Here is a 23177-nt window from a genome sequence, read left to right as displayed (position 1 = left end):
AAAGTGAATGCGGTGCAGAGGTGCACTTTCAGCTGTCAAACGGAGCTGTAAATCAGAATTGCGGTGTTGAAATAGTTACTTAAGCACAATGGTACTTGCATGTGTGAGTTGAGCAAAACCCTTTAGAATTAAAGCAAGGAGCTGGTCCTGGACCAATCTACCTCGCTCAGGGGCTCGGGTGTAGAAGTGCTCTTGGCTACCTGTGGTGCTGAACAGGATCTGTGGCCAGAAGAACTGGCAGGTGTCCCAAGAAAGGGTAAGAAACACATGCAAGATCTTTATGATGGAGCCACAGGAGTGGTTGGTTCTTTGAGCAGATATATCTCTGCTTTCTAAGCATTCAATCAAGCAGGTTGTCATTGAACTTAAAACCAACAAGCCTTGGTATCTTCAAGCACTCTGGTTAGAGAAATATTTATCCAGAGAACCAGGGGAATGGTGTAGAAAGCTGAGCCCCACTGAGGGTTGGGACAACAGTTCCCAGAATTCACCTACACAAGGACTTGGAGCAGCCATGTCAGGTGGCTTGGGGTGCAAGACTTTAAGGTTGTGGACTTTGCAGTTTGTGCCTGCCAACTGCAGGGGACTAGATCCTCTAAACCAAGGGAGTTCTTGTGATGTCTGGGGTTTGTAGAGGGGTTTACATTCCTTTGCTAACTAAATTCTTGCCATGACCAAGTTGAAATCCAGCGAGTACAGGGTGGCTACCACAGGTGCACCTCTCTTATTGGACTCCTACTATGTTGTGTAACGGGTTTCTTGGTATCATGATCAACCTGAGGTTCTGGTGTCTGGGGTGCCCCTTGAATCCTAGATTTTGAGAATGTTAGAGGGTGTGAGGTCTAATAGCCATTTGGAATCATGTCCTGTGGCTAATCCATCTCAGTAGTAACAACATCCTGATGTTGAATGTCACTAAAGTTAGTCAGAACCTGTTTCAGCCTAAATTCAAGATTGCCAGAACCATCCTCAGCGGTTCACCTCAGCAGCCAACCCATGGAAGTGGGGTCAGCCTTGTGGAGGTGCATGCCTCCTGCATAGCGAATTTCCCGTCTGCCCATGAAATACAGTGCCTGGGGCAGGGGAAGGGTTGGTCCTCGAGCTGGGGACTGTTAAATTGACCAGTGTCATGAATGAAGCCTATAAGGCTCACTGCATTGCCAGTTTGTTGGACTTGGCCCTCTTCCCTGATATTGTTTTGCTTTTCGCTCCCCTAATTCAGGATGTCCCCCCATCGTAACAAAGTTGTATAGGCCCTGTGAGGTTGAAATGCCCTGTGTAATATTAAAATCAGTGCTAAGGTGCAGGTGCTCTCTTCCCCCAACATGGCTGCCACTGACCCCTGCTACTGCAGAGTGGACTTGATAGTAGCACCCTAGTTGCCAGGAGCTGGCTGGAACCCTTAAACATTGTTGCCATACCAGCCTGCCTTCCCTGCCCATAGCTAGAGTGAGGAAGCTCCTGGAACCTTCCGGAATAGGGGAGTGGTCACCAACTGCCATCTCCGAGAGTGGTCACCTGACCAGGGACTATAAAAGAAAAAGGAGAGACACTTTCCAGTCAGTTGGGGCATCACTGACCTGGGGGACCCTACGCAGGAGACTTAGGCGGTAGGGCCTAGTCAGAAACCTATACCACTGGGGGTGACAAGGTTTATGCGCTGCCCACCAAGCTGTGTGAGGAACACTGAACTAGCCCACTGATCTGGCCCGGCGGGAGGGGAACCCAGGGGCCACCTACAGTGACCTGCTGAGGAAACCTGTCAGCAGCCTTCAACTCAACCCCCCTTATTCAAGCAACCAAGAATCTGCTTCCACAAAAGGGGCGCCAGAACCACCAAGCGCCAAGAAGAAACCGAACTGACCAGGACCACTGGGGATCAACCAGGTACTGGGCTGTGCCATCTCTGCCCCCTCTGTTTGCACCTGTGGCCCCTGCGCTGTCCTGCCTTCACTGCCTACCCAGCGCTCCCCTACTGTGCCCCCTTGAGAAGCGCTGAGGTCCTGGAAGCTATTGTGCCTTGAAGCGCTGTACCTGAGAAGCGCTATTACTCAGACTGCCCGTCCTGCTAGAGCTGTGTGACTGCCCCCATAGCGCGTGTCACCCAAGCGATGGGCCCCCAGGAGAAGCGCTGCGAAGCCTTGCTAGCTCTGTGCTTTGAAGCGCTGAGGAGAAGCGTTGGTGGCACCACTCACCGCCGCGGCCTTTGCCGCCCCGCCAGAGGCTCAGGCGCCGTTCGCGGCCTCTGCAGCCCAGAAGCGCCGACCTCATCACCCCCACGGTGGCTCCCGGGGGCCAGGAGAGGGCTGCCGTAAATCTTAGTCAGGCCGCGATTTGAGGAGAAGGCCGCGCTAGGCCCTGTAGCCTGTCTCCACCATCATGTGACGGGGGCGTCGTCCTGGATCCCGCCCCGTCAAACGCCGCACAGCCATTAGTCCTGGCTGGCGCACCCCCATTATCTGCGCCCCTATTGGCCGTGAGAGCCAGGTCCTTCCTTGTCATCCTTCCCATTGGTCCCCCACACCGCTGACACCACGACAGGCCCGGGAACCAGCATCTTCACCATCGGAGGGCTCCGGAAGAGCCTGAGAGCCCCTCCGAGCTGTTACACCCTCGGGCCGGCCCTACCATCAGCACGGGGCCCGTGCCGCCCTGCTGTGCCTGCAGCCAGCCCCTCTCACCCCGAGGCCTGCTGACATCGCCGCAAGGGGCCAAGGAGGCCTGAAGGCTACAGGAGGCCCGAGTTCGCCCCTTCCCCTGGGGAATACTGTTGTTGGGCCCCGTTGGCCCTGTGAAATCCTTCCCAAGTACTGGAACTGTCTCGGAGCCCCAAGAGACACCTTTGAGGCCTAAGTTGGTCCAAGTTAACCCCTGGTTGGGGAAAGTAGTTGGTTACAGGCGACTGTTAGACCCTACTACCAGGAGTGTGGTGATTGCCTTACATAATGTTACTCCTGAGTAAGGAAATGTTTATATCTGCCGTAAGAAAAGGTTCACTCTGATTTAAGGATGTTGCCTAGTTTTTAATCGAAATGTCTATCCTGGCCTGATGTAATGTTCATACTGCTTATTTATTGAGAAGCTGATTGCGGCCTCATGCACCAGATCTGCCCCTGCTAAATGCTATATTGATGGAGGTTTCCACTAGTGAATTTCTTGCAGGGGGTGATACGATATAATTTTGACAAAGAAGGTATTACCGTGTATTTTCTTACAGGTGCTGACTAGGAGCAAGGCTGATGCCAGGCCTACAGTTATTTACTATTTATTATTTATCTATTTATCTATTTATGGCTGAGTAATGAAAAGTATACTCTTTTAATGGAATGCGAATTGAGTTAAATCTACCTTGATTACCTGATCGCCCCGAATGGTCTATCAGCCGTGACCTTAATCCAGATAAAAGTACATTGTTTTAATCAATCTCACTGGTGTGGTCTCAGTCATTGTGTGTGTTACCTGTCTCAGTGGATGTGTGTGCTGTGAGGTCACTTTACGCCTAAGCTTCGGGTGCCTACCCGCTCGGGCCAAGCTACCCCCCGGGGACCTGGTGACCCCAGTTCCTACACAGTTCAATTCACTAGTCATCATATGTAGGCGGAGGTGTCACGTCCTGCTCACACAGGTCCATTGTCTCTGACCTCCGGGAGCAACACCATCTTCCAAGCATGAGGTCAGACTTATGTGTGGGCAGCAAGGCTTCGAAAATTCGGCCAAGCCATGGGAACACTGATTAAATTAGGTGGACACTTTCTGAAGTGTCACCTAAGTAGACGCTGGTTACACCACAACGCCACCAGTGTGTCAAGGAGTAAAAAAGCACACACTTGAAAGAAATCAGCTGGGCCATCATAGAGCTGGACATAGAGGTAATGTCCCAATGCCAGCCCATGTTATCCGATGGGGCAACAATCACTTGCGATGGAATTACGTTTAGAACACTACCACATGGCACTATTTTAATACTGATAAATATGATGTTGATATACACCAAGATATGCACACAGACACTCCCCAAGCAACCTCCAATCACTATGATCGACGAGGCATAGAAAGGAGACGGACCACAGGATCTGGCCTCAGTTGTTCTTTAATGGCACAGGTAAAACAACAGCAGCAATTTACGCGTTTCGGGCTCGCGGGCCCTTGATCACATGCAAATTGTTACTTAATTTACAATTATTATATATGCTGTGAGTACAAAAGACACGCCCCCTGAGTCAAATGGCATCAGCGATCACATGATCATAGACATAGTAAATAAACTAGTAGTTCTTTATGAGTTGCCATGTATAGAGTGCATAAATGCAAAAACAGTAGAAGAAAATGGAGGTGGCAAGATAAACAATTCAAGATTTTAAATCGTATAAGCTTTCACATAACGGCTTAAATGCTCATTGCTGAGTATATATCTACAGCGAACTGGTAAGCCCAGAATCTACCCGGATAAATCCTTTACTTGCTCATCCCTCCATGGTTAATAATAAACTTTAACCATCGTCAGTATTTCAAAACACTAAATTAGCAATTCAGGGGAAATGTAAAAAACATTATAACGTGCAAAAAAACATTTTTTTAGTTTTTTAAAAAATATGCGATCTAATGTAAACATCACATAACATTTTTATATATATATAATTAGAAGTAACTCCATAACCAATTGTGCAAAAGTAGCTGTGCAAATACGAAAGTGCAAAGAATTTTCAGAATGAAGTGCCACGTGAAGGATGATGGGATATAGAAACTGTGTTAAAAATGTTGATGACAATATAAAATCCAGGAAAAAACCTAAATTCATTGTTAAAATCACATATAAAGTCACAATTCTAAAAACACCCTATTACATCCAATATATAAAAAGTGTGAACACCATATAAAATCAGGAAGAGAGAGCAGAATTTCATTATATATACAACAAGATGATGAAGCTATTTAGTGGGGCAACAGGGAACCTGACTGCCAAATAGAATTTTAATCAGAAACTAGAATATCAAGTGCACCAAGGCCGGAATTTCAGATAGTACAATACTTGGTGGTAGGGAACCTAAACACCAGTATTGTTCCGCCTGGGCCAAACTCAAAAAGCAGGGCATATACTATCCAGACATCACTTAGTAGCCACAAGAGCTGAACCGCATGTACAAAACACAGATGGAGTTCTAAAGGAAGGTATACATGTCCTCAGAATTATTCAAACCATTAGGCCATTTACTATCGAATTCTAGGATCATGATAGTCTCCAACTGCCTCAGCTTCTGTTCCCTGTTACCACCCCTACGCAATTTTGGAACAGCACCTACTACAAAATACGATAGGCAGGCCACGTCATTATTGTGTTTTTTCTTAAAATGGCGTGCCACCGGGTAGGTGGGGTCATTGTGCAGGATGGCTCTGAGGTGCTGTAGGATCCTGACGTGCACCTGCAATTTAGTACTGCCGATGTAATTAAGGCCGCAGGTGCACGTCAGAACATATACTGCAAAATCAGTTTTCCAGTTGAAGGTGCCAAAAATGGGAATATCTTTTTGTTGAAAAGGCATTCGATAGTGTGTTTTGTTACTTCCAAATTTTCAAGCCCTACAGGTGGAACACTTGCGAAACCCTGTGGCAGGCTTTAACCATATACTGGTCTGTCGTGTTTCTGGGCTACTAGTATCAAGCAGAGATCCCATGTTTCTTGCCCTTCGAAAGGTAACTAATGGCTTGTCAGGCAACTGCAGGCCTAGTAGAGAATCAGTTAGCAGAATAGGCCAATTCTTTTTTATAATTGATCTAATCTTATTTTCTTAGTTACTAAAGGACGCGATTAGCCTAGGACAGTCATAGGTGACAAAAGTAGGTGTTTCTACACTCTCTGTCTCTTCACTGCTAGCTGCAGCTGACTGAAAAAGACTCTCCCTATGGCGCGTCTCTGCCTTAGTTAATGCCTGCTGCAATAAAGCGTTAGAGTAGCCCCGCTCCCTGAGTCTAGCCTTCATTTCCAGTACACATTTGTCAAATTCAATGGGTGAACTACATATTCTTTTTAGCTGTAGTATCACCCCAAACGGAATACTCCTTATTGTATGTTTGGGATGGAGACTGGCAGCATGCAGGGTGGTGTTACCCGCCGTGGGCTTTCTGAAAAGTGTGGTTTCTAGTCTATCATTCTTGACAAAAACCTCCACATCAAGGAACTCCATTTCCTGTTTGCTGATTTTCGACGTGAACTTAAGATTAAGGGAATTGTCGTTGATCTCATTGACAAACATAGTTGCCTCATCCTCATCTCCCTGCCACAGAATGAAAATATCGTCTATATATCGAAGATATTTCACAACTTTTTCTTGAATCCACACTTTGTGCTGGGTATTCAGGACCTGTTCCTCCCACCAGCCCACGTGTAAACACGCGTAGCTGGGGGAGAAACAGGATCCCATAGCCACTCCCCTTACCTGTCTCCACACGTCTTTACCAAACAGGAAAAAATTGTGGTTGAGACACCAATCTATGAGACTAATAGTAACCTTATTATGCTCATAGTGCTCAACTGACCTTTTGCTCAAAAAGAATGCTACGGCTTGCAAACCACTGGTGTGTCCAATACCCGTGTAGAGAGACTCTAAATCTAAACTTATCAATAGCATATCATTATTCCACTCCAATTCATCAAGTTTTTTCAAGAAGTCACTTGTATCTTTAACAAAACTGGGCAGCATGCGCACCATCTCCTGTAAAAAGAAAACAATATATTGTCCCACCTGTTCACTAGCACTCTTTATGGCCAAAATAATAGGTCGTCCTGGCGTAGGAATGACACATTTGTGAACTTTAGGGATCAAATAAAACACAGGGAGGACAGGGAATTCATTGTGCATGAGTTTGAAATCCTCCATTGAGATCAGGCCCTCCCTGCCCCATTTGTGTAGTAATTTCAAAAGGGTATCTTTAGCTTTCTCATACTCCTTATGGCTAGATTTCTCATAGCAATGAATATCTTGTAGCTGTCTGTAAGCTTTAATGGTATAATCTTTCTAAGGCCAAATGACAACATTACCACCTTTGTCAGATGTTTTAATCACTATGTCAGTGTTCTTGGAAAGTTTGTTCATTAGAGTGGAATATTCTGCCTGCCGCCGATCATACTTCTTTCTGCCCCTATTTTTGGTGGACCTGTACAATTGCTTTATCTCATTGGTAACTAAGCATGGGCGGAAAATCCGTTTCGCTCGCGGATTTTGCGGATTTTCGGTAAATTCGCAATCCGCGAGATTTGCGAATTTCCCGTGAAATCCGCAAATCCGCGAGCAGCGGATTTTATGGCTTGCTCGCACTGTTCGCGTGAGTTCGCGGCTTGCCAGTACAACTTCGCACCCCGCGAGTAAGTGCTAAATTGCAGAAATACGATCTTAGCAAAACTGAAACTACTTACCAGGTTCAAAAGTTCAGGCTCATCATTAGTAGCCATTTCCTGTAGTGCTTCCTGAGGGGCCTCTCCAGAGTTCAGTTGCCAGTTGCAACTATTATGTGACCCTGCTCTGAACCTCAGAATAGTTACACATATGCCACAAAGGTCCTGAATTACAGCTAAGGGAGACAAGCAGGAGCCAGGCTGGAAGTTAAAATCCATTAATCAGCCCCTAATTCATTATTGTCAGTTGGGGCAGGGCAGGTGTTGTAACTAATTTTGCAACAATGAAAGCACTTAGCAAGTGCAAAAGATCACTAATCAGGAAGCACTAAGGAAGCAGGTGCCAGCTAAAAAAATATTCTGTGACACATTAATCAGCCCCAAATTAATTCAGGTCACTTGAGGCAGGGAAGGTGTGCTTTGCTTTGCCGAAAATAATGTACACTGGACAACCAGAGGGTGTGGTGATGAAACAGAGGGTGGCATGGGTGGGCCAGAGGGTGGCATGAGTAGTCAGAGAGTGGCAGTGGTGACAGAGAGTGGCAGTGATGAAGAAGAGTGTCCCAAACAGGCTGGACACGTAGAAACAACAAGTTCGCAAAACTTGCGACCCGACAGGTAAGTTCGCAAATTGCGAAATTGTAAAAACCCTCGCAAACTGGCAGAAACACGCGCGAACACAAAAAAAAAAAATCCGCAAATTTGCGGGAATTCGCGGATTTTGCGGATTGCGAGTTCGCAAATCCGCAAAATTCGCGAACGCGAGATTCGCAACATTCGCCCATGCTTATTGGTAACACAGTCGTGAAAGGTGTCGATTGCATCCTTCGTGACCAGTGGAACAAAAGTAGATTTGCTCTTGAAAGGGGTTAGTCCAGCTCCTTTTTGCAACCGATTTATTTTACTCAGCCTAGCCTGTGTGCTCAAATTCACATCCGGGCCACATGGCTGCGAGTCTGTTGCATCGTGCAAATCATGTAGCGTTAAAAGGGTGGATACATCACCTGCTATGATGCCCTCACCTTCTATCATGGCATCTTGAGGACGAGAATCAGGCACACCACATTTCTTCAATTTCTGGATCTAGAAGAATTTTTTAAGTTTCAACTTTCTTATAAAGCAAAAAACATCTATCCGGGTAGCTGCATAATTAAATGGTTGTTTAGGGCAGAAATTCATACCCAGCGATAACAGTTGTTTTTCTGCTGCAGATAAAGTTTTCTCCGATAGATTGATGACAGAATTGTCAAAAACTTGCGTTTCTTTTGCCACGTTGATTGTTGTTTCTTTTTTGGTTGTTGATTTTTTAATACGTTTGTTTCTTCTCTCTCGCCTTTTTTTGTTCCTGCGGTTGTTGTTGGATTCTTTAGTCGTGGTCTCAAGGATTCCAGTCTTTCCTTGACTAAAAAATCCAATTCCTCCTCCAAATTGAGAATTATTCCAGATTGTGTTGTTGACTCCAAGTCATTGCTTGACCCACTCGAGAGTGATATAGAGTCTACGCTCACAGACTCCTCATTGATGGCATTTATCAGAGTCCCAATTGCGGAAGGGTTGGATGTACCATTCCCTTTCGTGCTTTAATGCTGGTGTTTGTCCTCATTCCTTTAGCATTAGGGGATTAGGTTTATCGAAACTGGGTGCCAACATAATCCTCAGGCCCCTCGGCACTCTTCCCACGTCCGCGTATTTATTCAATGAATAGTGTTCCCACCACTTAGTTATCTCAAGTCTTTTATTTTTTCCTAGTTCCTTGAAGAGAGATTTCATTGTGATATTCTCTTGAGCTTCATTACTGCTGGGGATGCTTCTGGGGCCAATTGGTCCGGCCGGAATGTTACCAAAAAGCTCCTCTGCCTCTACAGCCCTACCAAAGACAGCTTCTGCCGACATGCTGCTGCTAAACCTGTGCGTTTTCCGTACGTAGCGCCAAATCTTCACAGGCAGCTACACTGTGTTAATGGCCGACCGCTCCGACCTCCCCACCTCTGTACTACCTCCGAACTGACCGCATAGCTTGTACTTCGGTCCTCCCCCGAGTCCTCCGACCCAGGTGGAGTAGTGTGGCTCACTGGTTAGAGGCGGCAGACCCAAAGCAGAGATCAGCCCGGGACCAGGGTTCAATTCCTGACGCGGCAGGGACATGGACCAGTGCCAGCGGACTCGATAATTCTCGCCTCAATGCCTTCTCTAACCAGGGGTCCCACTCGGCAACTCTGGGCATTAGCTTGCCTAATCTCCACAACGGCCCCATCAACTCCGGGGATGCCTGGCTCCACCCTGGGGATACCCAGGAGGGACAGTCCCACAGGGAAAGCCAGGACGGGTTCCCCAGCTGTATACAGCGCCAGGACGCCGCTCGGCAACAGTGTGCTTTACAAGTATACATTACATTACATTACAGGTGTTGATCGTTTCCTCGCCTCCGCGCCAGTAGAGTTTCTCGGTTGTCAGAGGGGGGCGTTCACTGCAATTCCAACAGGATCCAAAAACAAAAGTGTTTGTGAGTGAATGCCGACTTCTGGAGAGGGGTACGTTACCGGAAGCAAACCGTCTTCCATCGTCAAATGCACACAGATACTCCCCAAGCAACCTCCAATCACTACGATCGGCAAGGCATAGAAAGGAGACGGACCACAGGATCTGGCCTCAGTTGTTCTTTAATGGCACAGGTAAAACCGCAGCAGCAAAGATATATGTATATTATATTTCAACTTTGTAGACACACTATTGTGAAACCTTAAACGAGGGATAAAGTTTACTGCACACGCCAAGAAACCGCAAGGTGTACGCTGCGCTTTAGAAATATTTTAAATTAGAAATTAAATTAGTTATTGTCCGGTAAACGACAAAGCTATCAAACTAGAAAAAACGGTTGCAACCTGACTAGGGTTTCAACATGTTCATATGGGTGCTGTTTATTATACATGCAGAACCACTTCCTTAATTAAGTCAGAGGAGCACTGACACTGCAAGGTCACTGCATGCCAGAATTCCTGCTCAGCTGTTTTCTGTTTTCCGACACGTCCACAAGATGGACAGCCTGATGGCACTTGCCCAGCGGGAATGGGAAAGTTAGACCACCAAGCAGGGATTTCACAGATCTCCCACCCTAGGCAAGACTATGTTATGGGGCACTATGTAGGAGCACTGTTTTTGCACAATGGTGGACTTGTTCATCTTTTTAGCTATTCTCCTAATGGTAATTACATTATTCAGTTTCCTTTTATTGATCATTACAGCACACACTTTATACTCAAAAATCGCAATGCTGTAATGTATTGTGAAACTGCAGGTTGTGTAATACTTTGGGTATGCATGAGAGTCCAAACAAATAGCTCTAGATTTGTTGCCATGATTCCTTGGGAAATCAGGTTTGTCATCATGTCCTGAGGTTGCACAATCTATCTCCTACCAGGTTAGGTTTGGGGTACCAAAAGTGCTCTGTGGGCTGGCAGGATTAAAGCCAGCATATCCTGGGGGTGTGCATAGTATCAATCTGGCACAAGCCTAATGTTTATGTTGTCCAATATACACACAGTTTTTACTAGGAAGTATAAAGCCGTACAACAATATTGGAACATCTTAGAACCTACATTTCCTATTACTCAAGTTTACTTTTTCCTACTTTCCGTCCTTGATGGCTGATCCTCACATTTCCTTTCCCTTCGTATATGTACTTTTTATCCTTGCACTCCATTTCTTTTCCATACTTTTAATTGTTTTCTAATTAGTTTTTCGCCCTAAATCTCTCCTTGCCAATCTTTTAGGGTAGCTCGCTTTCCTCTTTCTGTAATAGATTTCTTGTTGTTACTATCAAATGTGTTCACAGCCATCCTCCTAAGCATATGGTCTCTCCAAATACTCTCCATACTCCATCTTGTCTTCTTTGCTGTGCTCCATAAATTCTCCTAGATGAGATAAATGAATAATCGTCTATTTCCTGTGAGCCCTAGTCATAGCCTCTGTATTATAAAAGCAAATCATGAATTAAATTAAAATAAGATGATTTTAATTAAGCCCTAGTCATAGCCTCTGTATTATAAAAGCAAATCATGAATTAAATTAAAATAAGATGATTTTAATTAAGCCCTAGTTATAGCATCTGTATTATAAAAGCAAATCATGAATTAAATTAAAATAAGATGATTTTAAACAAGGGAATATAAATATATATATATATATTGGAGACATGTGGTTGGCCCATAATAGGGATCGCACCTGCATTTACGTATTGTTATTGCCACAATTGAAATATAATTGGCTTGTTGATTTTTCTTCTAGAGTAAGGTGCTTATCGTTTTTGGATATTGATCCTGGGTTGTCGATATAATCCAAATTTCCCTTTTTGACCTACGGTGGTTATTAATCTTCCCACTGTCTACTCTAACCCAGTGAATACCGCTTGTATATATATTTTTATCACTTGTTTGGGATGAGGGGCGCACATACACAGGAATTGCCTACTCCGTTGTATGTCATACCACCGACATATGCATAGTTACAACATTTGAGATTGTCGCCCTTACAGTAAGGTACACTACCTTTTATAGCTCTTAGTTTAGATGAAGAATTACAATGGGGTACATTACCCCGTCGTGGCATTGGAATTGTTCTGTGTAGAATATGACATGTGTTGATTGCATCTATGATATACAATTAATTAGCCTCATAAAACTATCCATGTACTAGAATTCAATCCATGCTCTTATTGTGTAATAATATTTCCTTCCAGCTGTTATATGCAGAAATCTGTTTCAGTACATTAAGGTTGCCAGAGATGTTCAATTTTACACAGCATGAGGCGCTTTTGGATTTCTGTTCTGATTATGATTGCTTTAATTATATGTTATTCATTTTTATTAATTCGTATTCACGATTGAGCTCTAAATTTGGAATGTATCCAGCGCGTCAATTGGCTTTGTAGTATTTCTTCCATGTTAATTACAGACTTATGTAATGTAATGTAATGTAAGCACACATTCATATAGCGCTACTATCGCTCCAAGGAGCATCTTGGCGCTCAACACCCAACCCCGCTGGAATAGGTTGGTGGACAGAAGGCAATTTCAGACATTACAAGCTTTACACTAATGCTCTGCAAGCCGCGTCGGAGAGTGAGAAGATCCATGTCTTCAGAGACTTCCTAAATTCGCTCTCCTTGACTATACGCCCAAGCTGAGCTGGCAATTTATTCCAAGCTCTTGAGCCTAGTACAAAGAGAGATTTCCCCCCTTTGGTGGCCAATCTGAATCTGGGAATCACCAGAAGATTTTGATTGACAGACCTCAAGCAGCGTACTGGCACATAGCGTTTAAAGCCATTCAACCGATATCTCAGACCTTGTGACTGAAAGGCTCTAAAGGTGATAACAAGGACCTTAAATAGGACACGCTTGTGGATGGGCAGCCAGTGTAAGATCTTAAGCGCCGCCGAGGCAGATGACCTTCTCGGCCAGCGAAGTGCTCGCCTGGTACTTCGCTGGCCGAGAAGGTCATCTGCCTCGGCGGCGCTTAAGATCTTACACTGGCTGCCCATCCACAAGCATGTCCTATTTAAGGTCCTTGTTATCACCTTTAGAGCCTTTCAGTCACAAGGTCCGAGATATCTGTTGAATGGCTTTAAACGCTATGTGCCAGTACGCTGCTTGAGGCAGATGACCTTCTCGGCCAGCGAAGTACCAGGCGAGCAGCAGCATGCTGGACCATATGTAGCCTGTGCAGCACTGCTTTATTGGTGTCTGCATAAAGACTATTGCAGTAGTCCAATCTAGATGTTATCAGTGCTACTGCTACCGTCTTCCTGGCTGCCAGAGGAAGAAGATCAAAAAACTTCCTCAATGATTTGATAATCTGGAAACATGAGCTAGCTACGCCTACCGCTTGCTGCTTGAATGAAAGTTGGTCATCAAATTTAATACCCAGATTTCGCGCAGAAGAAATAGTATTAGGAGGAGCTTCTGCATCCTCAGGCCACCATTGTTTAGGGGAAAACAGATTTTGGGGTCCAAAGGGCAATATTTCTGTCTTCCCTGAGTTACATTTGAGGTGATTGTTATTCATCCACTCAAATGTAGCCGTGAGACAGTTCATCAAATTTTCTTCAGCCCCAGGCAGCTCCCTATCCAACACTAGGATCAGCTGCGTATCGTCAGCGTATGATATGACTTCAATCTGATAGGATGCAATCAGCTCAATCACGGGAACCATGTAAAGATTAAAAAGAACAGGACTCAAACTGGCGCCCTGTGGGACCCCTGAGCTGATGACCTTTTCTTCAGATTTGTAGTCACCTAGTACTATTACCTGACGTCTCTGAGAGAGGATGTTAGTAAGCTATGCCAGCACCATTACTCCTATACCTGCGTTTTCCAAACGGTCAATCAAGATGGAGTGTGAGACCGTATCGAAGGACGCCGATAGATTGAGTAAGACGGCCTTCTTCCCTTGGTCCAATGCCATTCGTAAAGTCTCTGCTGTAAACAAAAGAGCAGACTCAGTCGAGTGTTTGGACCAAAACCCTGATTGATTGGAGTGCAGGATGTTATTCTCCTCCAAAAAAATCGTAAATTGATATTTAACGAATTTCTCCGTCAATTTGAACACCGCAGGGAGTAGGGAAATGGGACGCAGGTTAGACAGAATAGTTGGATCCGGCAGGGCTTTTTTCTGTAGTGGCATAACCGCTGCACACTTCCAATCACCTGGAATTACTGCTGTAGCCAATGAGGAATTGATGATACTGGTAATAGTTGGGTTTATATCCTCAACCAAGGTTCGCAGGACCATGGGCGGGCAGGGATCAAATGGAGACCCAGATTTTATGGCTAAAATAGCCTGATGTGAATCCTCCAGGGAGATATGCGTAAATGAGTCAAAGCGAGGAGTGTTAGTTGTCACAACGCCTATCCTCATTATTTCCGAATATGTCGAAATAGATGGCACGGGTGTAAAATCCTTAACAATATCAGAGATTTTCTTTTCAAAATAGTTGGCTATGGCATTGCAAAGCGGGAGGGAAGGTGGAATCTCCTGAGAGAGTGTAGTGGGGTTGGTAAAACTCTTGACTATCTTAAAGATCACTTTCTGTCCCTTGTCAGAAGAAGAGATAACCTCTAAGTAGTATGTTTTTTTGCCAGCTTAATAGCGGCATGGTAATTCCTACGTGCAGATTTATATAAATCACGGGCAGCCACCTCATAATTCCTTCGCCACCTACGCTCCAAAGATCCTACTGCGCCCAACACGGTTTTTAAAGCTAATGAAAACCATGGGGCACTCTTTCTATTTATAGGACAGCGTAAATTTCTTTTCTTCTTCCTTATGTCCAAGGATGACCCAAATGTTGCCAGCCACTCACAGTATTGGTAATTATCTGTTAGAGTGCGACCTGTTAGAACAGGTTTACTAGCTCTCAGCTTCTCTAGAAGATCATGCCGTGAGAAGGCAGTTATCCAGTCCGGCTTACGACTGACAGAGTTTAAATTGGCACTTTTCACCGGGGCCTTCTGTTTCACCAAAAGATGAAATGGAATAAGTTTATGGTCTGACCAGGTTAAAATGTGTGGAGATTTAACTAACAGGCCATCAACATTAGAACAAATACAATCCAAAACATGGCCTGCTGTGTGAGTGGGTTCTAGCATTAACAAAGTAAGGCCAAGTATATTGATAATATCCATAAACCCACTAGTGCCTGGTTCCTTGGGGGAATCTAGATGGAGATTGAGATCTCCCATCACCGTGCAGTGTGCGAACCTGAGTGTAAGCTCGCTCAGCGCATCTCCAATGCTTTCCAAAAAATCAGCCGATGGGCCAGGTGGACGATAAATCAAAGCACCAGAGAAGGAAAAGGATTCATGGATGGCAAGGCAGAAGGCCATAGCCTCCGCTCCTTTGATGTCTGGCAACTCAAAGGTAGTGCATTTGATAGCGCTACGATGAATAATTGCCAGCCCACCTCCCCGCTGTGGAACGATTGCATTGGCGATTCAAATGTGATTTTTTTGCACTAATTTTCTGCATCTTCTGAAATTTTAAATTGCTTTATTTACAAGTTTTGAGGACATTAGACAATCATTTTTGCAATTGCAGTCTATTGTTTTGGTATTTGTTCAAACTCAATAGTATTTTGTTCATGTCCATAAATCAAGAGGTGTATTTCTATAGGAGACAGAGCGCAATTCCTCAACTTGAGAAAGGCATTGCTGAAACGCGTGGTTGTTTGTGTGCACAAATTAAATCTGTGTACTGTGCTCTGTTGTCCTGCTGGACTTCTTGGTGGGATTTCCTGCTTTGTTCCTGCTTTCTGCTAGGCTAGCTTTCTGCAGGCTAGATGATTATATATATATATATATATATATATATATATATATATATATATATATATATATATATATATATATATATATATATATATATGAATCATCTAGACTGAGTAGTGTAGTTCCATTAGTACCCTGTCATGCAGGACCTAGGCTGTTTACAGATAACATATACCGTGGGTCTGGTGGCAGACTGACTCTGTACACCCCTGCTGCATATATTAACCTTTGGGTGAAAGGTTTAGTCCATAAAATGCTGCAGTCCTTATAAGGTGTGATGTACTTATAAGGCATTCTGTCATTATTTGGAGTTATGTCCTTATAAGGCTCGTTCATATGAATCAGCGGGAGCTGATGTAGAGAAAGTGTGCGATGTTCCTTGGAGCTATATTAGGGTATGAAATATAACATCTGTTCTTACTGGAGCTGAAAAGAGCTAATTAATATAAATGAGGTGGTTTTGTGTAAATTGTTTGCAATGTCCGTTAGATCAGAAATTTAGTTTTTGTGCAAAATCAAATCTACAACAAGACTTGCAATGAAGGTGTCTGTGGTGTAACAATGTCGCCACTATGTGATGTTCAGGCCTTGCTAATATGAAATTTGAGCTCTAATTTAGAATGAGTTCTACTTTGTAAATGACATTCTATGTTTGGAATGAGAGTTCTAATTAGGAAATAAAAGAATTCCATTAGAATGCAGATTGGAACCACACTTCTAATTTGGATAGTCAGAACTGAGTTTGGAAGGCAAACTCTACCCTTGGAATGCCTCTTGCGCAAAACATAAAATGTTTTTTCAGGTTCAAGCAGCAGTTGTGTATGATGTCTAAGGTTCATTTTGTGAGTAGTAATGAGCGGATTCTAAGGCTACAGTTTTGTTGGGGAGCTTGTCTCCCCTGGGTACCCAGAACTACCTTCTATTGACTGAATGGGTGCAATGCTCTTGAAGCTGTGTAGAGTCACAAAAGGAGTCTATGGCAAGCCGGGCCAGCACAGAGGCATTCACACAGATGAAGACTCAGAGCCCAGCCATAAGGCCACTGCCAGGCTCTGCCAGTCAGTGCAGAAGAAAGATGCAGCGTGTCTTCTAATTCTTAGATCCCACCCTGCCATTTGAATACCTGAATCACACCTGTGAAATGGGCAGAGCAGATAGGAGGAAACAGAATGAAATGCTGTACATTCCTGTGCAGTGCACCAGGTCCGTCTCACCAGCGCCTTAACAGATTCTCTTACGATGGGTTTGAAGGACATTCTTTTTGGCAGCGACATTGAAAGATGACTATTGTTAATTATTGGGGATGGATATCAAGGAGAGAGGTAGGGAGAGTATCTGACACTCTTGTTCCCCGGTTAATTATCAATAAACAAAAGAAGAGTGTCTTGGAAAAAAATGAACCATTCTAGGAGCACAATAACAACCACACTAGGATGTTTAGGAAGGCCCTCACTCACCACCTAGTGATGACATGCTTCATCATCGGGCCCCACCAAAGAGACCGAATGTCTCTTTGGTGTGCTGCAACGCCAGGATTACTGCGGAGCTGGTTGGTGAGTTTAGGGCGTGTTGAGTGAAAATGAAAAATTAGTGATGAGGGTATTTTAAAATTGTCAGTAGTGTATCTGAAGCGATTTTATTAAATGATCACTAAAGACAAAAAGTATAAAATATAAGTGAGGATCCAGTCCACTATTAATTGAATGGTGGGATCCTAGAGTGTAGTCAACATGTTTCTTGCCATCGAAACGGTGTCAATTTACCCGGCAATTCTTCAGGACTGGGTGTGATAAACCCTGGCGGTATGGGCGCTCTAAGGCCCACCCTTACCTAGGGACGTGAGATATGAAAATTATAAAAATGGAAAAAAGTGCAAAAAAATTAGGAATATTAGGTTGATTCCTAATTACTCCTGGTTTAGGAGGCTTCTACTGATCGTTTCTGCACTTTTAAGGTGTTAAGAGTAAACACCATGGGTCTCAGGAGGGGGGTGGGAGCGTATTCGGCACACCACCCTCGACGCTCGGCACCCGTAGTGTACCTACGTCGCCCTCGTGCCGGACCCCGACGATGAAATGGGCAGAGCAGATAGGAGGAAACAGAATGAAATGCTGTACATTCCTGTGCAGTGCACTAGGTCCGTCTCACCAGCGCCTTAACAGATTCTCTTACGATGGGTTTGAAGGACATTCTTTTTGGCAGCGACATTGAAAGATGACTATTGTTAATTATTGACCACAGTGGCTACAACATCTGCAGAATAATCCAGACAGAGAGAAATTCTGAAACAAATCCTCTGACAGCTTCTGTCTGTCTAGGCAGGTTCAAAATAAAAGTCTGTACGCAATAAAGAGAACACAGGAAACCTTAATAATTAGTTAATTGTTTTTGACTTCCTTCCCTCAATCTTTTGGTTCTGTGATGTCATGTTACAGATGGGCTAACACCTATCAACATAATGTAACACTGGTCTCTCCATGCAGCCTTGAGTGCTATCAGTGTTTCCATCAATCCCTTGTGACATCAGGTACTACATCACATCCCGGGTCCTGGCAGGCTTGTGACATCATGTACCTCATCAGACCACTGGCAGATATTATGACATCATTCACCACTTAGCTATATATAGAGCCATAGCCAGGGATGCCTGCAGTGTGTGTGCTAGCCTATGAATGGTGTGAATGTGGTGTGAATGGGGCACTCAGACTGCCATCAGACAGGCAGGATGGCCACAACAGCTCTACTTCTCATCGGCCTGACAGGAGCTTGCCTGGTTCCTTCAGGGGGAGAGATCAGGAAGCAAACCTTGTGCACGCAGAACCCGATGAGAAGGCAGTCAATGGTACTGTGACGTGGGGGTGCAAGGACCAGTCGGTGTGGTATGGCCAAAAACAAGTTGTTCCCCGGGTTCCCCAGTAGGCAAATTGAATTTTGCCCTGAGCTCGACGAACCCGTAGCACTGCCCCTATCTGGAGCTGGACACCGGATCCCTGATCAGAAGAGAAGCAGGGTAGTGCCCTGAATGTGACGGTGTGAATGGTGTGAATGCAGCCGCGGCTGGTAGTGGGAGTACCGGCCGGGCGGTGACGTGGGGAGGGGGAGGGGCAAGGTGGGGGGTAGTAATCCATACATTACTACCCCTCATCCTGCCCCTCCCCCTCCCCACGTCACCGCCCGGCCGGTACTCTCACTGCCCCGCGGCTGGGTGAATGTTCAGTAGCAAAGGTCAAAACCTTGGCGTGGTGCTACTGCTCACAAGTTTACCCATGAACTTGTGCTAATTTGACCTATTTTGGATGAAAGTGGATTGTGCATTGGCTTTGATTTCTTTGTCTTTCTGTTCTGTGTTTTTCTCCTAACTGCTTTCTTGTCCTTTCATGTTGCCTTTCTCACTTTTGCTTTCTAAATCTCACTTTAATCTCTTTATACATTCTTTTATTCCTTCATTGTTCAATTCTATGGGTTTTGCCTTCTCATTTGTTTAGTCTTGTATTTTATTCTTTCATCCTGTATAGGCTTCCAACTTTCCACATTGCTTTTTTTCTATTTTGTATCTTGGACTTTCTCTAGTCCAGAACATTTTCTTTTCTCATTCTTACTGTATCCGTTCTTTTATTCAAACTTCCATACTTTCTCTTTATTCCTAGGTCTTCTTTATGTGTCTTTATTTTATCCTTTCTAACATTTTATGTCTTTCCATATTGTTACTTTTACCACTCTTTACTTCATTACTTTCTGGCATCAATACTTCATGTCTTCATTTTTTCTCATTGTTCTCACTTTATACCTGATGTTTTGTTTCTCGTCTTCTCACTCTGACATTCTTTTTATTTCATGTTTGATTATTTACAGTGCAGTTCGCAATTTGTTTTATTTTAGGTGTTTCTTTTTACAAATGGGACAAAGATATTTTAATTTGTTAGAGGATGACTTTTGAATCACCAATAGAATGGGGGACCTAGAAGATGTGATAGCAATTTTAGATGTTGCCACTACCTTGTAAGCAGTGAACCCTATCCTGGCAGCATTGAGCTGTATTATTATATCTGTTCTGCATCTTACCAGAGTAGCTGTTTGAGTTACATGAATCAAGACGAAACTGGACAAAAGGACCTACTTAAGACCTTGTGTTCAACAGAAGTAGAAAGACACTGAAAGATGCTAAGACCAAAAATATTTTTTTGAAAGCCCTGCACCTGTCCTTATAGGGGACAGTATCTGAGAGGAGCTTCTCAGCACTGCAAGAACTGTGAGGTATAAAGAGGAGTGGACAGTAAACCTTTGAGCTATTCTGAGTCTGCAGTGAAGGTGGCCACTTACACTTTTTTATTGTATAGCCTGCTTTGATTTTTAGACCATGTGTAGAGTCTTATTGTTGTAATAAGAAATGTGTAAAAAATAAGGTGTTGGAACCTCTCTAAAGCAAGTCGGGATTAGGCCCTGATACATTATCAAAGAAAAAAAGCACTGGTAAAGCCAATCGGTTTGACACTGGCTGTCAGTCTTTTGATTTTGCCAATTCTTATTTTGTTTTCTTATTTTTGTTTTATAGTAAAGAGTGTTTTTTTCTCACTCTCACCACCTTTCTTACTTCTGTTTTCTTGTCTTCCACCTCGGTTCGAACTTGTTTTTTTTGTGTTTGCCTTCAGAGAGGACATAGTCTGGTAGTTCAACTGGATGGTTCCCACAAGGAGCAGGGTCAAGATTGATTTGCCAAAGGCAAGGTCTAAACCGAGGTGGCATGGTGAGCAAAAGAACCATTGGTGGGAATGCTACCCACATGAGTGCCAGTGGTTAGATTACTTTCAAGCATTCCTCCCATCACCTTTTGAGAGAACTTTACATGGACCAATGGATAGAAGCCTAAATTTTCAATCGTAGAAACTCACATAGACATAAGTTGGAAATGTTGCTTCAGTATATTCACGATGATATTTGGAGGGGAACTGAGGAAATGCTTTTGGCATTTGTTTTATCGCTCAACTGCAATTCTGACTTACAGATCAAATTTGAATGCAGAAATAAAAAGACAATTGTATGAGAAAAAGTATCTTAAGATCAGGCTCAAAAACAAAGAGTTTCAATACTGCCTTATGTAAACCTGCCAAGTAAAACCTCTATCGCAATAAGGTAGCTTTCATTCCAGGGCGGTGAGAGATAACTAGTTCTTGTGCTGCTTCTCTGGTTTGGTGGATGTGATTAATCATGAGTGACGTCTTGGATTGAGATTCCTGTGTGATAAAGTGTGGGTTTTTTTGGTAGAAGTATTATGTGGTCTTGCAGGGGTGCCTTACCGTGCAATGCTGATAAAATATGCAAAGATGGAATCTGGGTACTCTCTCAGTGGACCTCCTCTCAGTATACTCTCTAAGTATACCTTCTATCAGTCCTGGTGGAGTGACAAAGACCATACAGGCTACTTAGAGGAAAAATTGAGAAGCTTTTCAAATTAGCAACATGGACAATAAGTAATTGACACACATTGAGAGGTTTCCGACACCATTTTACAAAAATAGCTCTGATTTGATATATTTTTAGATACAAAAATGAATTCAATACACACAGTATGACCAGAGCAATCAGTTTTCAAACAATACATAAACAATACTTTGCAATGTGAAAAACATTAATGTTACGGTCAGTGGGAAAAACACATATGCAGTTGACACTTTAAAGGATTTGTTCGATGGAACTCTTAAAAACGGGTAGCGTGGTGCAGAGCGGGCGGGCCAAACTCCGGAGGAAATGTGTAAAGCATCTGCGCAGCACACTCACAGGCGACACACCAGGCACACTACATAAAGAGACTCCACACCAGGTTGCATGTAAAATAGCTTGTGTATTATACCAAACACAGTAGGATGCAATCACAGTTGTGATCACTGCGCCAACTGGCACTGGGTAGCCGTATACAGGGGATTATTTACAGGGCAGGGCCAATTGGGCCTCTGCCAACATCATCACCAAGTACACATATAAAATGAAAGTCCATAAGCAGTAAACGTATAACAGCCAGTAGTTACTGGCCAGACCAAGACCTAAGTTGAAATCCTTGGCATAAACCTCAACAATGCGCACCCTAGGAAAAAGCATTAGGCCCATCAGCACAGCCATAGGTATTAACACATTTGTATGAATAACATTAGCATGAGGCATAACCTGGAACATCAAAACCTGACATTATGCAACTTCATATGCATTAGGCATCAGTAGGCATGGAAGCCACCACAGCATGAAGTAGACATAAAACCGCATCAGCATAGGTACAAATCATGAACATGGGGCACACTATGCATAACCATAGGCACAAAACATGTGAGCATGGAGACATAATCATATTTGCATAAATCACTTGAGGCATATGCTGAGTAGGCCTTGGGCATAGAACCTCATGCAGGGCATCAGTAAGCAGGAAAACATTAGCATGGGTGCACTTTACACAAACCCCACTTAGACCCAGGATCAGCAGCGCCAACATTTGGGAAAAATATATTAGGCAGGATCACAGCACCTCCTTGGGCGCGAAAACCCAACGTGCAGACCTTCAGCCTCTTATGGCATCAACCTCATTCTGCACAAAATCGTCAGTGTAAATGCACCATCCCGATAGCCATAAATCATAATCCTTTCATTAGACATGAATTACATTTGTAGGAGGCATCATCAGTAGCCTACAGGCCACAGTAGACCTACCAATTATACTCTGCACCAATCCTAGGGTATAAACATATTATCATGTGGCACCTCTTTCGCAGGAACACAATAGGCCTAAAATCAGCACTGCAAACCTGACGGAAAAGCATTAGGTATCCTCCAAGGTACAAATGCATTATGCAACAAAATTATGCAATAAATCATATGGGGTAAAAGGCCTCGCCAGCATATACACAGTTCGCCCCAATCGGAGGCACAACACTCTGAAACTGGCCCGAGGCCAACTGACCTCTATCCGGTGCTCAAATGCTCTATGTGCCGCAAAGTCAGGGCTAGCTGCAAAAACAGCAAAGTGCACAAAGCTGGGCAGGGCAGGAGTGTCTCTCACTCCTCTCTCTCTCTTCTCATGAGGAGTACAATGCCCCCTAATACGTTGCAGCTGCCTGCGCACTCGCAGGGCAGCTGGGAGTCAGGTCGAAAAACAAGCGCTGGCACCACTGCGCAGTTGGGAGCCCAACTTAGGAACCCCTGAAATTCACAGTGCTCCCCAAGGTTGCAGCTGTCCGCTGTCAGACAAGGCTGGTGTAAGGTCAGCACTGGCACCACGGTGCCCTCAGAGCGGCACCGGGGGGAGGCGAGTACCGACAATGTGCCACAACACTACCCCCACCAATCTGGGACTGATCCCTTAGCACCGGGCTCTCTGGAGTCCTTGTGCAATCTCTGGGCACCTGCACTGTGCCCCGATAGGGGGCAGCCGGAATGGAGCACGCACTGCTCCCGCTTCTTCGGTTGCTGCAGGGCTCTCTC

Source organism: Lissotriton vulgaris, chromosome 10 (assembly GCF_964263255.1).
Source record: "Lissotriton vulgaris chromosome 10, aLisVul1.2, whole genome shotgun sequence".
Classification (NCBI taxonomy): Eukaryota; Metazoa; Chordata; class Amphibia; order Caudata; family Salamandridae; genus Lissotriton; species Lissotriton vulgaris.
This window is presented reverse-complemented; position numbering follows the sequence as displayed.